Source organism: Camarhynchus parvulus, chromosome 10 (assembly GCF_901933205.1).
Source record: "Camarhynchus parvulus chromosome 10, STF_HiC, whole genome shotgun sequence".
Classification (NCBI taxonomy): domain Eukaryota; kingdom Metazoa; phylum Chordata; class Aves; order Passeriformes; family Thraupidae; genus Camarhynchus; species Camarhynchus parvulus.
In genome coordinates, this window is record NC_044580.1 from 5,078,925 (window position 1) to 5,094,660 (window position 15,736).

The 15,736-nt window shown below is 42.2% G+C and overlaps 1 protein-coding gene across 2 annotated transcripts in view; it reads left to right on the forward strand.

Moving 5' to 3' along the window:
- Positions 1-2,189: 2,189 nt before the first annotated feature.
- Positions 2,190-15,736, forward strand: part of HERC1 (HECT and RLD domain containing E3 ubiquitin protein ligase family member 1) — a 100,546-nt gene continuing 86,999 nt past the window's right edge. The window contains exon 1 of one of the 2 annotated variants that reach the window (XM_030955337.1): positions 2,190-2,344. The gene's annotated coding sequence lies outside the window, so the exon portion shown is untranslated. Of the gene's footprint in view, positions 2,345-5,898; positions 5,984-15,736 lie in introns of those variants that run through there. The other variant, XM_030955338.1, reaches the window with a different exon arrangement.

The following is a 15,736-nucleotide window of genomic DNA, read 5'->3' on the forward strand; positions in this document are numbered from 1 at the left end:
GCTGATCCTGGACTGGGAAAGTTGGAGGAAAGGAAAGAGAATGTGGATATATGGATTGTGGAAGCTGGAGAGTGAATGTTTCTGCAAATATGGCACTGCATTTTTAAACTACTTATTTAATTTCTATTTATTTTATATCTTGTGCTGCCATAGCCTGTGATGTGTGCTGGGTAAGGGATAAGGTGCAGGGCATGGGCTCCTCTTCATATTCAATTAAAAGATATATTTCTGAACTTTCTGTGTAATTCTTGAGACAGAATCCTCAAAAAATGTCGCAGTAATGTATCTATTGAAAGGGAGCAGTAACAGGGACACCTGAAGTTTCAGTGTATCCTAATTTCAGCTGGAATAGAGTTAATTTTCTCCTTAGTAGCTGGTACAGTGCTGTGTTTTAGATTCAGTATGAGAATCATGTTGATGATAATATGCTGATGTTTTAGTTGTTGCTAAGTAGTGGTTACCATAAGTCTGGACTTTTCAGTTTTCCATGCTCTGCTGGTGAGGAGGTGCACAAAAAGCTGGGAGGGATCATAGCCAGGGACAGCTGACCCAAAATGGTCAAAGGGATATTCCAGCCCATGGAATGTCATGCTCTGTATGTAAACTGGGGTGAGTTGGCTGGGAGCCACAGGTCACTGCTCAGGGATGGGCTGGGCATTGATCTATGGGTGGTGAGCAGTTGTGTTGTGCTTCACTTGTCTTTCCTGGGGTTTATTCCTCTCTTTTCTTTTCCATTATTATTAATTATTATTATTATAATATTTTTCTTTAGTTCAACTACAAAACTGTTCTTATCTCAGAGTAACCCTTGAGGTTTGCTTTCCAATTCTGCTCCCCACCAGGGCCAAGGAAAGGTGAGCGAGGGGCTTTGTGGGGTCTGGTTGCCAATGGGGGTTGAGCCATGGCAGTGTCTGGAGGGAATCTTTCATAAACAGAACACTAAAAATATATATTTGGATAAAAAGCCTCCCAGCTTACCTACCAAATTTTGCTTTCTGCTTTCCCAAGGATGTGGAAAACCAAACAGACTCCAAGCAGTGGTGTTTTTCTGAATTTCTGGACTTTGAAAACACCTTTGGTTTTCAAATTTGAGATTGTGGGATGTGTAAATTACACTTCTGAAAATTAAGCCCTGGTTAAAATAGGTGTTAGGCTGTTGGATCAGGATTGTGCTGTCATGGAGATGGGGTTATTCTCATGTAAAATCCTAGCAACTATTGAGAAAGATGGGACTCAGCAGAAAGGCAGACAGAGTGCAAGGCTGTATGAAGCTCTGGCTTATTAATTCTACCTTTATAAAGATGTAAAGTGGTGTTTTAACGAAGACATTACAGACAGCTCACTATTCAGTCTTCAGTCATTTTTGTGCCCAGGTGAGCTAAGGCCAGGCCTTTGTCTCTGGCACTCAGTCACTGCACTTGGCTCCCAAACAACTTCATTGCACAGAAACCACAGCACGCAGCACTCGTGTCCATACAAACTCTTCCCTGACTGTTCCAGGTAGGAGCATGCTGTGAGTGTAGAATCTCTTGTACTCAGGACTAATGTTGGTGATGCATTAGGAAGCTTTACAGTGTTTTCCCAGCTGTGGTGTTCTCTGTGTGTCCCATGAGGTGAAGCTCAGCGGGCTCAGGGAGGCACAGTGTAATTGTGCTGCTTCCAGCCTACTTTCTATGTATTATTCTGTTTTGCATTAGGGAACCTGGAAATGTTGTGATGTCTGGGGAAAAAAAAAAGGAAAAGCACAGTAAAAAAAAAAACACAAAAGCCCACGAATATTAGCCCACGAGTATTTTTATTAAAGTATGGCTATTTTGCTAGTTTTATTCTTATTGTAGTGGTGATGTTTTTTTAATCTACATATATTTTTTATCAGGAGAAACACTGATTTTTTGTTTGTTTGTTTGTGCCTGGAAATAGTACAGACTGTCAAAAATAGCAGATATATTTGTAATTTGCTAATAAAATGTTGGAAAGCTGGCCGGGTGTGTGTCTGTGTTTCCCCGAGGCCGGGGCCTGAGGCGAGGCCCCTCAGCCGCAGCTGTGGAGCCCAGGAGGGCAGGAGGCGGCAGCGCCTCAGGGCAGCGGGAGGGAGCGGGCCGGGCCCGGCGGCACCGGGCGGGTTTGTGCCGCCCCTGCCCCGCAGCCACGGCCCGCTGGGGGTGAGTGGCCTCATCGGGGCGCAGGTGGCGGGAGGGCCGCTTTGGGGCTGCGGAGGAGCCGCCGCCGTGGCACCGGCTCGCCTTGTGGCCCGAGAGGGCTTGATGGGCCCGACAGAGCGTGCTTCCCCCTCAGGAGCGAGGCTCCACAGCTCGAAGCGGCGTCCCGCACCCTCGGCAGCGAGGTAAGCCCTGCGACTGCCGAGCCCAGCAGCTCTGCTGTTGCTGCCCTCGCCTCTGGTCTGTGCTGTCTTCCTCCATTTACTTTCACTTCCTCCTTTTTTCTTTTAATAAGAGCTGTTGTTCCTATCTATACTTGTATGTAAATCAAGGAATTTGTATGTGCAGGGAATATATTTAACAATGTTCAGTTGAGAATCAAAGAACTCGGCAGCATTTCTTTTCCATCTCTTGTTTCTATATGATCACTGTAACTGGCTGACATTCTGTATTGCTCACATAAATGTCTACTCTGTCTTCACAAAAACTTAAAACTTGAACAACTTGAGTGCTCAGATGGTAGGTAATACATAATTTTCAGCATGCAAATTTCAGTGAGAGGAGTTAAAGAGGGTCAGGTGCACCTTGTTTCTTGGCAGGGCTGGCAGAGACCCATTACCTGTAAGTGATCATGGGCCTGATGAAGTGATATTACAGCAAACTTCATCCAGCTGGGGCACAGAGGGTCGGAGGCTTGTGTGGGATGGCCAGACCTGTACCCCCGCTGGAGTGACCAGGTGTGTTGCTGAGGCTCAGGGGCAGAAGTTTGGCCCTGAGGCAGAGCTCTTGATGAGTTGAGAACGTGAAGGTTTCAAATGGACAAGAAGTTATGCCCCTTGTCACGGTGAGTAACTTTGCTGAGGGAAGGATGGATTAAGGAGAAGTCTTGGGGAACCCTGATGGAGTGGAGAATGGGCTTGACTTTGGCTGTCTGAGAAGATGGGAAGGAATGGCTGATCTGGTTGTGGGTCTGGGGCTGATGTGTACACAGGGATCTGTGACTGTGCCCTATACATAGTGTACCCCATATCAGAAACATGGGTGATCAAGAAGTCTAAGCATGGGTCTGGGTTCTGCCTCTTCACAGTGTCATTGCTGGTGTATTTGCTGTTATTTTTGAGGGGTAGGTGCAGAGACTATCACTGAGCATTAGCTTTTTATAGCAGTTTTCTACAACTTGTGGCCATCCATCTCAGAGGTGTGACATTTTCCTGTTCTACTTGGAACTGTGCTCAGTCACAGCCTTTTTAGGGTGGGATGTATCCACTCAATAGAAAACCTAAGGAAAATGGTGCCACAGCAGTATTTCCTAAAATGTTTTTCCCAAGGATGAACCTTGTGAGCTACGTACAATGCTTTGTTAAATATAATTGTTTGAAGTATCTTGTGTGCATGTGAATTGTCTTAATATAACAATTATTTGGTAAAAAAGAAGCTCTTAGGTAATTCAGTTACCTTTTAAATCTTTTTACTCTATATATGCAAAATATGCTGTAATGTATTGGTATTAAATTTGAATTTAATGAGATTTACTGTTTTCAAATGTGGAAAAGCCTTTCTAATTTTTAGCTTACAGGCTCTCATTCAGCTAGCAAAGGACAGGAAATGCTACATTTGGTTTCGTCCTAGTCATGTAATTCAAGAGAAAACAACATAAAGATGGAGGTTTGGTCTTGGTGCTGAGCCTTTAATCTTGTCTGAGTTCATGCTGGGCCTTTAAAAGCTGTAGCATATAAAGTCCTCAGAAGTCTGCAACAAGCAAAGTCTGATTTTGAAATGTGAATGACTTTAAAGCTCATGATCATGAAAAATTGGGAATATGTGATGCTGCTCTGTCATCTGGAGTGCTCTGTTTCCCTGCATCTGCACCTGGATCAAAGCAGGAAGAATGGCTTTTCTGATCTGGCACAGGAGTGCTCTGCAAGCCAGCACTTAAATATACAGTGTCCCCTGCACAGTGTGTGTCTGTGCCTGCATTTGTGCTCCTATGAGCAAATCAACAAATTAGAGATTCCAGATCCTTTCCTGAAGTTTGGTTATTCTGCCAGGAAGAAATTCTACAGGACTGAGTAGGACATCTGGAATGACATAAAGCAGGTGGCTGCGTAGTTGAAGTAGGTCCAAAGCCAGTTGGAGGGGGGCAGATCACTTACCAAACACGGTCTGTCCTGCCAGGGGTCACAAGTTGACAGACCTGTGGTTAACTGGTTAACAGACTTGTGGCCCAAGGTCGTGCTCTTACGCAAATACTGACCTACATTTGGAGTTTTTGGGTTTTTTTAATCCTAAGGACCAAATTCATAGAGGTATTCCATTTGACATGCATAACGCTGGAAAAAGTATAATGTACAGGAGAATATATGATCTCCCAAAGTTATTAATGCAGAGTCTATACTGACACTGGAATGCCATTTTAAATGGAACCATGCTTATGAAATGACTGATCAGTTAGGAGAGCAAGCTGTATAAAATTATTTAGATCTCTAGTTTTGGGCTTTCTAGAGCATGTAAGACAATTTATGATTTTGTTGAGGAGTGTATCCTGGTGTTACTGATGGAGAGGTAAAAATAGTCATGTATGTGGAGCTGCAAGGACCTCAGTTTTTGCTGTGGTCGGTATATATAGAATTTTTAAGACTGCTGTTAGAGGAACCTGGGTAGTGCTGCTTTCAGGAGGGACAGCTGTATTTTCTGCACACAGTCATGTCTCGATTGCACACAGTGAAGTTGAACCACGTCTGTCCTTCAGAAGCCTCTGCTCTGTGGAGCAAAAGCCGCTTGTTTCCTTCCTGTAGTTTCTTTTCATAGTTAGCTGTAGCAGCTCCATTCCAGAAGTGATTTCCTGGGTCTCAATACTCAGAGCCAATGAGTGTCCCCTTGTTTTGCTTTGAAAGCTGAGGCCATTTAGTCACACACAATGGTGTGTGCTTAAGGCATTTGAGCTAAAATTCAGAAATTGTCCTTGTGTGCCTTGTGGCTACCAGAGGTCTCACCCCTTCTCAGCTGAGAGCCCTCAACACCAGGGTAGTGACAAATGCTCGCTCCCTGTGCTCTGAACAGCCTCCCTCGCAGAGAGGCAGCGAGAGAGAAGCTGCAGCACCTCTGGTAGCTGTGTGGAAGGACTGGGCCATCTGCGCAGGAGGAGCTTGGTGCCTGGTTCCAGGTGACAGTTCAGGGCTGCCTCCAGAGGTGGACACTCTCCCATGGTCCTGTACAGCACTGAAGGAAAGAAGCCTTGAAAGAGGAGTTATGTTCCAGGTATGCATTTTTTTATTCTGTGAGTTATCTAGGGCCCATTAGTAATTATAGAAATGTTTTTCTATTATGTGTAGAATGATTTGAGGGCTCTGGTGAGGTGCTGAAAAGCACTTGAAAAGCCTTTTAAATTTTTCTTTAATGGTGGGGCAAAGCACCTGCAGTTGTTTATTTTAACCTGGTGTAGTAGGGTCCCTGCCCTTCAGTGTCTTTTTTGTAGGGACTGAATGCATCTCAGAGGGCAGGCAGTTTGTTGCATATGCTAATTAATAATTGTAGAGTCACACCAAGGGTTTTGAACATTAGCACATATTATCAAAGTTGCTGTTTTTAGTGGAAGAGTTCTTAGAGCCTGCTAAACATGGGTGGGGTGCGCCTGCGGTGGCACAGACTGCATACCATAGCACAGCCGAAGGGCTCGAGATAGCCTTATCAGTGAGATCCATATGTTCATAAGGAAAGTCTGCCAGCTTTCGCTTTTCATAAAATACTGTGGAGAAAAATGATGCAGTTTTCATGAAAATGAAAAGTTTGATTTTTGCATCATAAGAGCTGAGGAGGCAGAAAACGTGAGTTCAATGCATATATTCTATCCAGGAAAGTATGGTTTGGGGCAGATGTGACGAGGGAGGTGGGGTTTCAATCACTTCAGAAACAGCAGTGATCTTCAGTAAGAGTACCTGTGAGGGAAAGACCTCTGAACAAAATCCCTAGAGAGCAGAATGAAGATAAATGTGCTAGTACACCTTTCTAAATTGTCAAACAAGGGAGTATGTTTGGAAGAGTTTGTGAGTTCCTTTCTTACTGTTTTTGGTGCAGATTTCTTGCCTTGTTCTCCTCACCCCAAACTGTACTTCCACTCAGATTTTTCATTTCAAGGAGCACTGACTGTTTATTTCTTTTAAAAGTCACTGGAAGAATTCCAGCTGTTCATTCTGTTTGTTTTGAAAATCAACAGGCTAGGACTGTTAGAAATGGAACTGAGAATTTTTTTTTTCTCCATTGATGATGATGAACACTTATTCTGTTTAATGGCTTTGGCTCCACTGGGTAAAGTAAAACTTGATGGAATTTTCAGATGGGGTTTCATTTTTGCTAAGTTCAGTTACATGATAAGTAACAGTTACATGAGGCCAAAAGCCCTGTGGGGAAATAGAGGCTTTTTCACCACCGGATGTCATACCAGCTCCATGTGTCTTTAGAACTATCTGTGCAAGTAACTTATGTCTAGTTTTAAAGGTAGACCAAGCAGGATCTCACACCACTGAAAGTATCTGCTGCTAGAAAACTCTTATTAACAGAAGAGGGCAATAAAAATTTCTTCTGTCAGCTTAAACCAAATAAAAGCACAGCAATACCTGAATGTGAGAAAAATGGCAATGCTGCCTGCAAGTCTGGGACATGACTTTCAGTGCCTTTTGGGGCCTTCATGACAAAACCTGCACTAGCAGTTTGCGTGCCTTAGCTTCAAGAAATTTCTGTAATTGAAATTAATTAAAATACTTACTAGCTGCTGTGATCTGAAGTGTTTGTCTCTCCCTTTGTTACTGTTGTTAATGCTCATATGAAAGAGGATGCTGATCTTTAATAAACTGCATGATCTGCAGGAACTTTGAAAGATTCTGGCAGGACAGGGTTATTATGGGAGACACAGATCAGCAGTCAAGGAGGTGAATTTTAGCAAGGAAGAGGACTCACCTGTCCCTGTTAGTGTTTTTGTGAGCATTAGAGCTTAGAAAACGTGCTGAAAAATCAGGGGGCTGAATTCTGGGGGTTGCTGCTACTGTCCAGGAGCTGCTCTGTGCATTTCCAGTAAGGGGTCCAGTGCACATGGCTGAATTGGCCTGACACTTTTTGTTTGAGTGGTCATTATTAGGGAGACACCTTCTTTGCCCCCTTACCAGATACCCAGTATACAGTACAGTTAAGGGGAGGCTGCTGACAAGGTACTTCTTATCTGCAAGATGTTATTTATCTGCAAGTGGTAGATAAATACTCTTCTGAGGCAGTGGTGGATGTAGCATTTCCTTCTCCCTCTGTCATCACTTCCACAAAATGTAGCCTGGAAGCAACACCCTGAGTGATAAAACTCTTATCACTCCAAATGGCACTGACAGGAATGTGGGATTCCCACCAGGTAACAGGGCTGATGGAGGGAATCCTTTGGACTCCAGAAGAGTGGCTAAAGGCCTAAAGGAGACACTTCAAGCAGTCCCCACATGGTTTGGCCTATGTTCCTGACTCTGCACCCAGAGAACTTTTCATTTGTGAAAAGAATTAGATTCTTTTCCACTCCCTAGTGGAAGAATCAGTGAAAGTCCCTCTTCTAAGACTGCAGGAAAGAAATTTTCCTCCAGAAAAAGTTGTGTTTTGTGGGACCAAAAGGCACCTTTCAAAAGAGATATTCTAGTATCTTTGTTCATGTCTCCTACTTGAGCATCAAATGAGCTCAGTGGGGCTTTCTTGGCAAGCTGATAGAATGCATGCCCTTAAATTACTAAATCAGTCTGATTCCATTTTTCTCCACTGCTTGTGAGCAGCACAGATGGTTCTGATTCAAGTAAATGCAGCTCACATGGCAATGCTTGTGGGGCTATGCATTACACTTGTGCCAGGACCTGAGAGTGGCTTCTGAAAGGTGTTTTGGGTATTGAATCTCTGCACCTGAATTTAAGGCTGATAAAGCAATTGACAAAATAAATTAAAAAAATTGTTAGGGAGTTCAATTAAACCATTGTCTAGTAAGTATTATTAAGAGGTAGCTGAAATGTTATTTCTTTTGGCTTTGGTTAGGACCAGTGTCTATCTCAGTCAGCTTTGAAACTAATTAAACTTAAACCTGCAAGGTGATGTACAGTAATCAAGAAAAATCTGCTTGGGAACCAAAATGTGTGACTTGCTTAGTTTAAGGCAAAAAAAATCTACAACTATCTCTCAGAATATGTTTCTTCATCTCAGAAGAAATGGAAACTAGGGAAATTGAGCAAAATGAACTTCCAACATTGTCATGGGAGTTCAAGAATCAGTTGAAAAGCTAGTTTCTGTATTAAATCAACACTAGTGTTCATTTGTTATCGAGTTAAGACATTTTATTTGGTAGCAAAGGAAAGCTAAGAATGTTTAAATGCTCCTTCACACAGGTCTTCCCTTACCCTACCAGCCTCTTATGGTTTTTTGTGCTTGTAGCAGCTTTGCTTAACAGCTCCCTAGAGAAACAGGGAACAAAAGATTACACAGATGTTTTGTTAAAAAATAATAAAAAAAGAAAAAAATCTGAAACTACCAAATTTAAAAAAATGGAAAGTTATAAAATCTTATGTACTTTTCAAATCAATTTTTATGCAGCTGCTTTTAATCAAGCTTTCATAATGTTTATCTACAGTAAACTTTTCTTGTACTTAATAGCTATGTACAGCTATTGCCAGCCCAAAGAAAGGTCATGTTAATGTCCTAGCATCATTCTAATTGCATGAAGTAAAAATTTTCTCTCCTTCGTAATTTTTCTTTCTATTGAGTACTGCAGCTTTCTTATGCTCTGTTGAAATAGCGTGTTAGAGAAGCTGTTCTCAGGCAGTACAGTTCATGCCAGACTGGTGGTTTTCACCCAAGCACATATTAAGTCTTAAGTACTTTGGAAGTGACACACTGTTTACTTTTGAAAATGTAAAAATGTAAATAGGGCAGTGGTTTTGAGGGCAGTGACTTCAGAGAAAGTTTTGTGTAGAGCTCTAAAATGTTAGCCAAGATCTCTTCTGATCCAAATGCTAAAGATCAGCACAACTGACATACATTGTAATAACAGTGTATGTGGTCTTCAAATGGCTTAGCTAATTAACACATACAAGAAACTGGCAAATTTGTTACAGTATTCTATTTAAAATCCCTTACCGTGTTTGTACGTGGTGTCTGAGCACTGTATGTCTGAGCACTGTATGTCGTGGGCAGCTTTCAGAATGGTGTGAAATATCCTCTAAGGCTTAGCAAGGCACTGATTAACTTGACTTGTTTTGTCACGTGGGTTCTTGCTCACAAAAATCGAGCATGTTTATGAAAAGACTAGATTCAAGCTTATTTTTAAATATAGACTTAAAGCCTTCTTAACTTCTTACTGAACTGTAACTTAAGGGGAGTTAAGCATCTGATCACTTCATAGTTAAGATATAGAAATGATGACTTGCTAGTGTGAGAAGTTGCTGGGCATTTGCTAGGTGGTATTGTTTTGTTCTCTGTTCCAGCATCCCGAAATACGGAGTGACATTGCGTGTTTGGAGGTGCCCCATGGCTGGCCCTGTGTCAAGCTGCAGATGCCCTGTAGCTGCTGGGCAGGGATGGCTGCTGGCCTGGCAGGCTGGCCCGTTTCCCATGGCACTAATTGCTTTCGGCATGCCTGAGCTGTGCCCTGCTGCTCTGCTGGGATCCAATGGCTGTCCTTTGTTTCCTGTCCTATATTGGCCTGCAGTCCTTCTCCCAGGTCACATTCCTATGTCAAACTATTGTGCAGCACAGCCTGATTTCTCATGCTGTAAAATACATTATTTTCAGATAGAGGAGAACATCTAGAATTGAATTAAAAGTCTGACCCTGAGCTCTCGGAAGGACAGGGTTACACATGTCTACCAAATGCTCTTCTGAAGGAGCTTTGACCTATGCTGCACTCTCTCTCTATTTAGATCTAAGCATTCCTGTCTTTGCAAAACCTGAAAATCCTTCTCAGTGTCCTGCTTCAAAGGAAGAGCCCATGTCTGTGCTCTTTTCATTGCTGTAGACTTTCTATCTGTCCTGCCTCAGTTTAGGCATGGCTGTGGATCCTGGGGCATGTTAGAGCAGCCTGGACTGGAATGAACTGTGGTTTGAAAATTCACATCACTGTGTGGAAAGATGGACAGGCAGATACCTGCCCTCCCTGTTATTTCACTATTGTTTTGCCTAATTGTCTTCCTGCTCCATGTGCTTGACAGCCTAATCTCTTCTCCAGTGCCCAGCTCTGGTACAGTTTCATCCCCATAATTCCCTGGTAGGGCATGGGATCATAAGAAACCCTAAGGACTGGGTGTGTGCAGGAGTCCTGGCAGAGGGGTGCTGGAGAGCATCACTGCAGGTCCTCACAGGGTTTCTGCCCAAGAGTTGCCAGTAATGGATAACCAGCAAGCAGAGTAGTCTGGGTTGTGATGTGTGTTGTGTGAGGGAGCTTCCTGTTTGGCCAGGCCACCAGGATTACACTTCTGCTTTTGGAAAGGCCTGGTGTAAGCAATCACTCTCTCTTTCACTAATTGTACCAGTGTATTTATAAAAGTTTTCCACTTAATACTTTGTCCTTTGAAATCTGGAGGCAAGACCCAGCAATGTTTCTTCAGGCTACCTTCTCTTTCAAATCCTGAGCAGGGGTTTCCTCTCAGCATTCTCAATCCATATGTCCCAAATTACTTTCCTGCAGACTGCTGCTGCTGTGAATGGTACTTCTGCATTACCTTCCTGTGGTGTTGATTCCTTGTTTTCACAGTAGCATTTCAGCTTTTAATTCAAGAAAGACACCCTTACATGAAATGTGCAATGTAATAGAAAGTGTTGTCTATGTTACTTCAACTGCCTTGCTGCTTTTGGTTTATCTGGGTCATGACTGTTGCATTGCTTCTAAACTGTGGCCAGAGTAAATGACTGCCTTTTTTTTGTTTTGTCTTCAGTTGTGAACTTTAAAAATCGTTCTTCCAGCAGCACATGAACAATAATATTAATTTGTATTGTTTTATTCAACTGCTGCATTGAAAGGATGACATTGGTTTTGGTTTTAATTCCTTTGGTGTGTGTTTTTAAGACGCCTATTACATGGAAGAAGAGCTAAGGACATTTCTTGGAGTGGCATTTCCAGGTATTAAAATAGTTTATTCTCTGTTGTGTATGGCTGTACATCTGAGAGAAAGCTTGTGAATGATGGTGGACCACTTAGAATCCCAGCACTGAAAATATTGCAGACAAAGTAAAATACCAAACTGTCTCACTCCTGTGCCTTCCCCAGCTTCTCTGTTATACTCTGCCCGAGGAAGTGAATGAGCACTGACGTGGGACGCACTGCCTTTCCAAGCACCAGGTCACAGTGTTCCCCTGGAGCTGCTCTGTGCCAGGCTAAAGGACACACATCCCCCTGGCAGTGTGAGGCAGTGCTGCTGCTCTGGTCATGTTGTGTGTACTGAGCACAGGCCAACTAGAGTAAGGTGTGTTTGCAGGCTGGCTGGCCTTGCAGTGCAGGGGGCTGGCTCACGTGTTGATGAGAGAGTGAGAGACAAAATGGAAAATGTTCTTAAAAAGGGGAGAAAGGGTAGTGAATGGGGGCAACAGGGAAATGACACTAAGGAGAAGCTGCGAGAGGTGGGAAAAGGTCACTGTATTGGACAGTGTGGGCAGCAGACATTAGGGGAGGTGCAGGAGATGACAGTGGGTGTGGGCCAATCCATGTCCTTCCAATACAATAGGAGTTTTGATTCTGTGACACCCCACAGCAACAGAAAAGAGATGCCTCTTTTCGTTCCTATGTCACCATGCTGAAATTAGCCATTCTGGCACCCTTCTTATCAGAAGGTTTAATTCCATAGCTTGGACTTCGTTCTTAGCACCAACATTCAGCACTGGATAACCTCACTGAAATACAGATGTGAGAGCAGGGCCAAAAAGGATCCCAAAGCCTCTCCTTGCTCAAAGGCTGGCACAGCAGGCATCTAATTGTATGTTGATATGGCAAACTCTATATGTGATAGCAGAGAGTAGGAACTTGGGGAGTGCTTCAGCTGGAAGCAGAAAACTGACATAAAGAATTTCTAAGCTAATTCAAAAAATGATCCATAAAGTTCAGATAGCGATAACTTCCATCCCATCCTAAATATGCAGATTACTCAGAGGGTGTATTGATGGGCTGTTCTTTAGGGCACCAGCTTGGTTAAACAGGATGCTCTTTGCAGCCCTTTTTGTGCAAAGGGCAGAGCTTTCTATTCATCTATATAATTCATTTCTATATATTCTACTTCATTAATTTCTATATAATGGAACTGCTTTCCATTTCAAAGCAAAACTTGGGGTTATTTTGTGTTTTTCTTTTTCTGTTAGGGGAATTCCAGGCTTTTTTTAAACAAAAAGAGAAAACTGCTAAGGTGTGTTGGGTAGTAGTTTGGTTTCACTCTTGGGAAGAGGAGTGAAAGGTTTTAAATGTTATTTTCCATGTGATTCTGTAATTAAATTGATTTAACACTATGTAGAGCTTGATATAGTCCATTTGGAGAAAATTCAAAAGTAGGTGTAGGATGGGGTTTTAAATGAATTGTCTGTTGTGTATTTGCCATGATCTTTTCTTCCTCCTTTTTTTTTAATTGGCTCTTACCTGTTTTTATAATTCTCATTGTGGAATTGGCTGAAGTGTTTATTAGTGTTTCATGATATAAATGTTTTAACTCATCTCTTTTCTGGGTGATTTAGGGCTGAATTAGCTCTGTCAAAGAGGAAATGTCTGTTGGATGCTCTGTGATTCTGTCTGTCAAGTCCAGGACTTCATGAGACATACAAATCCAGAATACACGTGGAAGGAGCTCTGGGCTTTTGGGTTAAACCCTGGAATTGGAAAAGTTGCTCCATCTGTCTAGGTTTAGTTTTGACCTCTCTGAAATGAAGATGATGGTAGCACTCCAAGTGAAAGATTTTTTTTTTTCCAGTATTCATTTGGAAAGTGACCTTTATGCTTCTGAATCTCCCTGGTGAGTGCTGCCCAGCAGCAGCCAGGTGCTGTGGTGAAAGCAGCCCCAGGGGCTGTGTGGGACAGGAAGAAGTACTTTGGAACTTTACCAGTCCCTTCTACACAGACCACTATGAGCAGGTGTTTTCTTGTAAAAGGAGAATATTAGGTAACATGCTGAACTGAAACACAGCCTGTGCTAGATACATTGGGATGAGGTAACTATCCTATTTGTACATTTTTTCCCCCTTCATCTAAGGGAAAGAGGATTCTTTTTGAAAAGTATTGTGAGATCTCAAAGTGAAAGGTGTGAGAGAGTATTGTTTGTCTTGTGGTGTTTGCTGGAAAAAAAAATTGAATGCAAGAACAAATGGAATGAGAGGAAATGTGAAAACAATGGGAAGAGAAAAACTGCTTTTAGCCTTACAGAGTAGTCATTGATTCATGAAAGCACAAGGATAATTCCTCATTGTACAGCTTTCAGACAACAGCTGGAATATTGACTTTGAGTTAAAGACTAGAAAAATGTTAATGAACTGACAGAAGCCAAAGACAAGTCAGTAAAAAACCCCAGCAGTTAGAGGACTAGACAAGTAACTGTAAGGAAAAGGGAGAGAAAAGTAGTGAAATGGTGGAATGGAGCATGAGCAAGGAAGACACATAGGTGTCAGAATTGAAAAGAAAGATAAACGCAGAGAAAAATCAATTGCTTTTGTAGCTCAAGATCAGAAAGAGGAATTCTGGGGCGAAAATAGTTGTAAGTTTGGGGTTTTTTCCCTAAAAAGATTTTTTTTGAAAATCTGTTGTTTTAATTTTATCTGGTTTATTCTGAGGAATGATCTAGAAAATGTGGAAAAAGAAATTCTTTCTAAAAATGGTAAACAATGCATTTGAATATGCTGTACAGATGAAAGGTTTTTCAATATCTTTCAGGCCTTCAGATTTCATGTGGCACAATCACCTGAGTACTGTGTGTAATCATGGTCTTGGAATGTTACTAATTTTGAGAACAGCTCTTATCTTTTTTATGCATTTGTATTCTGCAAAGAAAACCTAACTCCCAATTATAAAAAAAATGCTTTTCCTAGGTTTAATATTTGCCTTTTATGAGATTATTATACAGTCTGACTTTCAAAATTAAAATATTAATGAAAGAAATGATGTATAGGATCTTGCATGGAAAAATGTGATAAAGGATAATAATATTTTGCATTTGTGCAAAAAGATCAGAGTAATTCGAAAGCAGATCTGTGCCAGTACTTAGATGTATAACTTACTTCAGAGAGAAATGACAAGGAAGGGGACTTAGTCAGGGTCAGATGGCCTCAGTGAAAAGAACTGAAGCTTTTTGCTTTACTGAAGCCCTCTAAATAAAGGCTTTTTTTCTGCTTATGGAAATGGGGACTGGATCAATGTTGTGCTTGTGAATTGCATAAACTTTAGTCTTTATTTCCTAAACTTTTCACCTGTCTTGGATTCCACTGAAGAAACCAGAACAGTGCTTGCTCGAAACAGCTCAAGTGCTCCTTTGCTGCTGAGCCCAGTTTGATATTATGCAACTCTCTGTGAATATTAACTGGTGCAACCCTGTGGTGCTCCCTTTTGGGAGGGCTCTGAGCTTGCTGGGGATGCACACAGCTCTTGCATGCTGTATTTGGCAGAGCTTGGGTCCATCCCCCTGTGTCCTGCCAAGAGCAACTGCTCTGTTTGCTCCTGTTGCTCCAGGGCCATGGAAGCTGGGTAACCTCTCCACTCGAAATGCAAAGGGACGGGGAGTCTCCAGTAGGAAGCACAAAGGGGTTGCTAGAGCCCTGTGCTGCCTTTTTTCCTTGCTTCCATTCAAAGGTCTTGCTCACTGAGTAGGAAAGACTACAGGGTGTGGGAGGGGAAAGTGATTGTGACAGGCACTTTTCTTTTCCTGACTCTATTGCTAAAAGCATGGGAAGTGGAGACACATTACTGGGCTGTGCAGCAGGGGTTTTTAAAGCAGAGCACCAAAATTCACTCATTGGACCCTCCAAAGGAATTGTGAGCAACCCATAAGAATGCAGCTAGGAATGGCAATCCTATGAATGGTACTTTAACCATTGGCCATTCTCTTTTGTTGATTAGTACTCTCCATTATTTTTATGCATATAGGTATTATTGTGACACAATATTTAAGCTGCACTGTAGCTGTGCACTGAATGCTGCCATATTGAGGTGATGAGAATTACTAATCCTCTTGAAGTCCTAGTAACCTGCTTGCCACATATGCTCAAAATGTTTCATACCCATGCATAGATTAGTTTGGACTTAGTCTTATGTATGAATTCAGTTGTTACTTAGTTGCTCACACATAATCCTTTTAATTTCCCCAGTATATTATCATTCATTGTCTTCTAGTGCAAACCCTCCTTAATTCCCATGCCTTTTCCCCAGTGGTTCACTGGAATGTTTCCTGTCGTGGCTTGGCCAAGGGCATTTCTGAGGTGTGGAACCCTGATACAAAGCTAGGCTGAGTGAAACAGTTTGAAAAAGTTATCAGCTAGCTAAAGAATGAGAGAGAGGGCCATGGATTGAAGTAGATCTTAAATTTGAGGTTACTTCAGACTGGTTCTACCCTGCA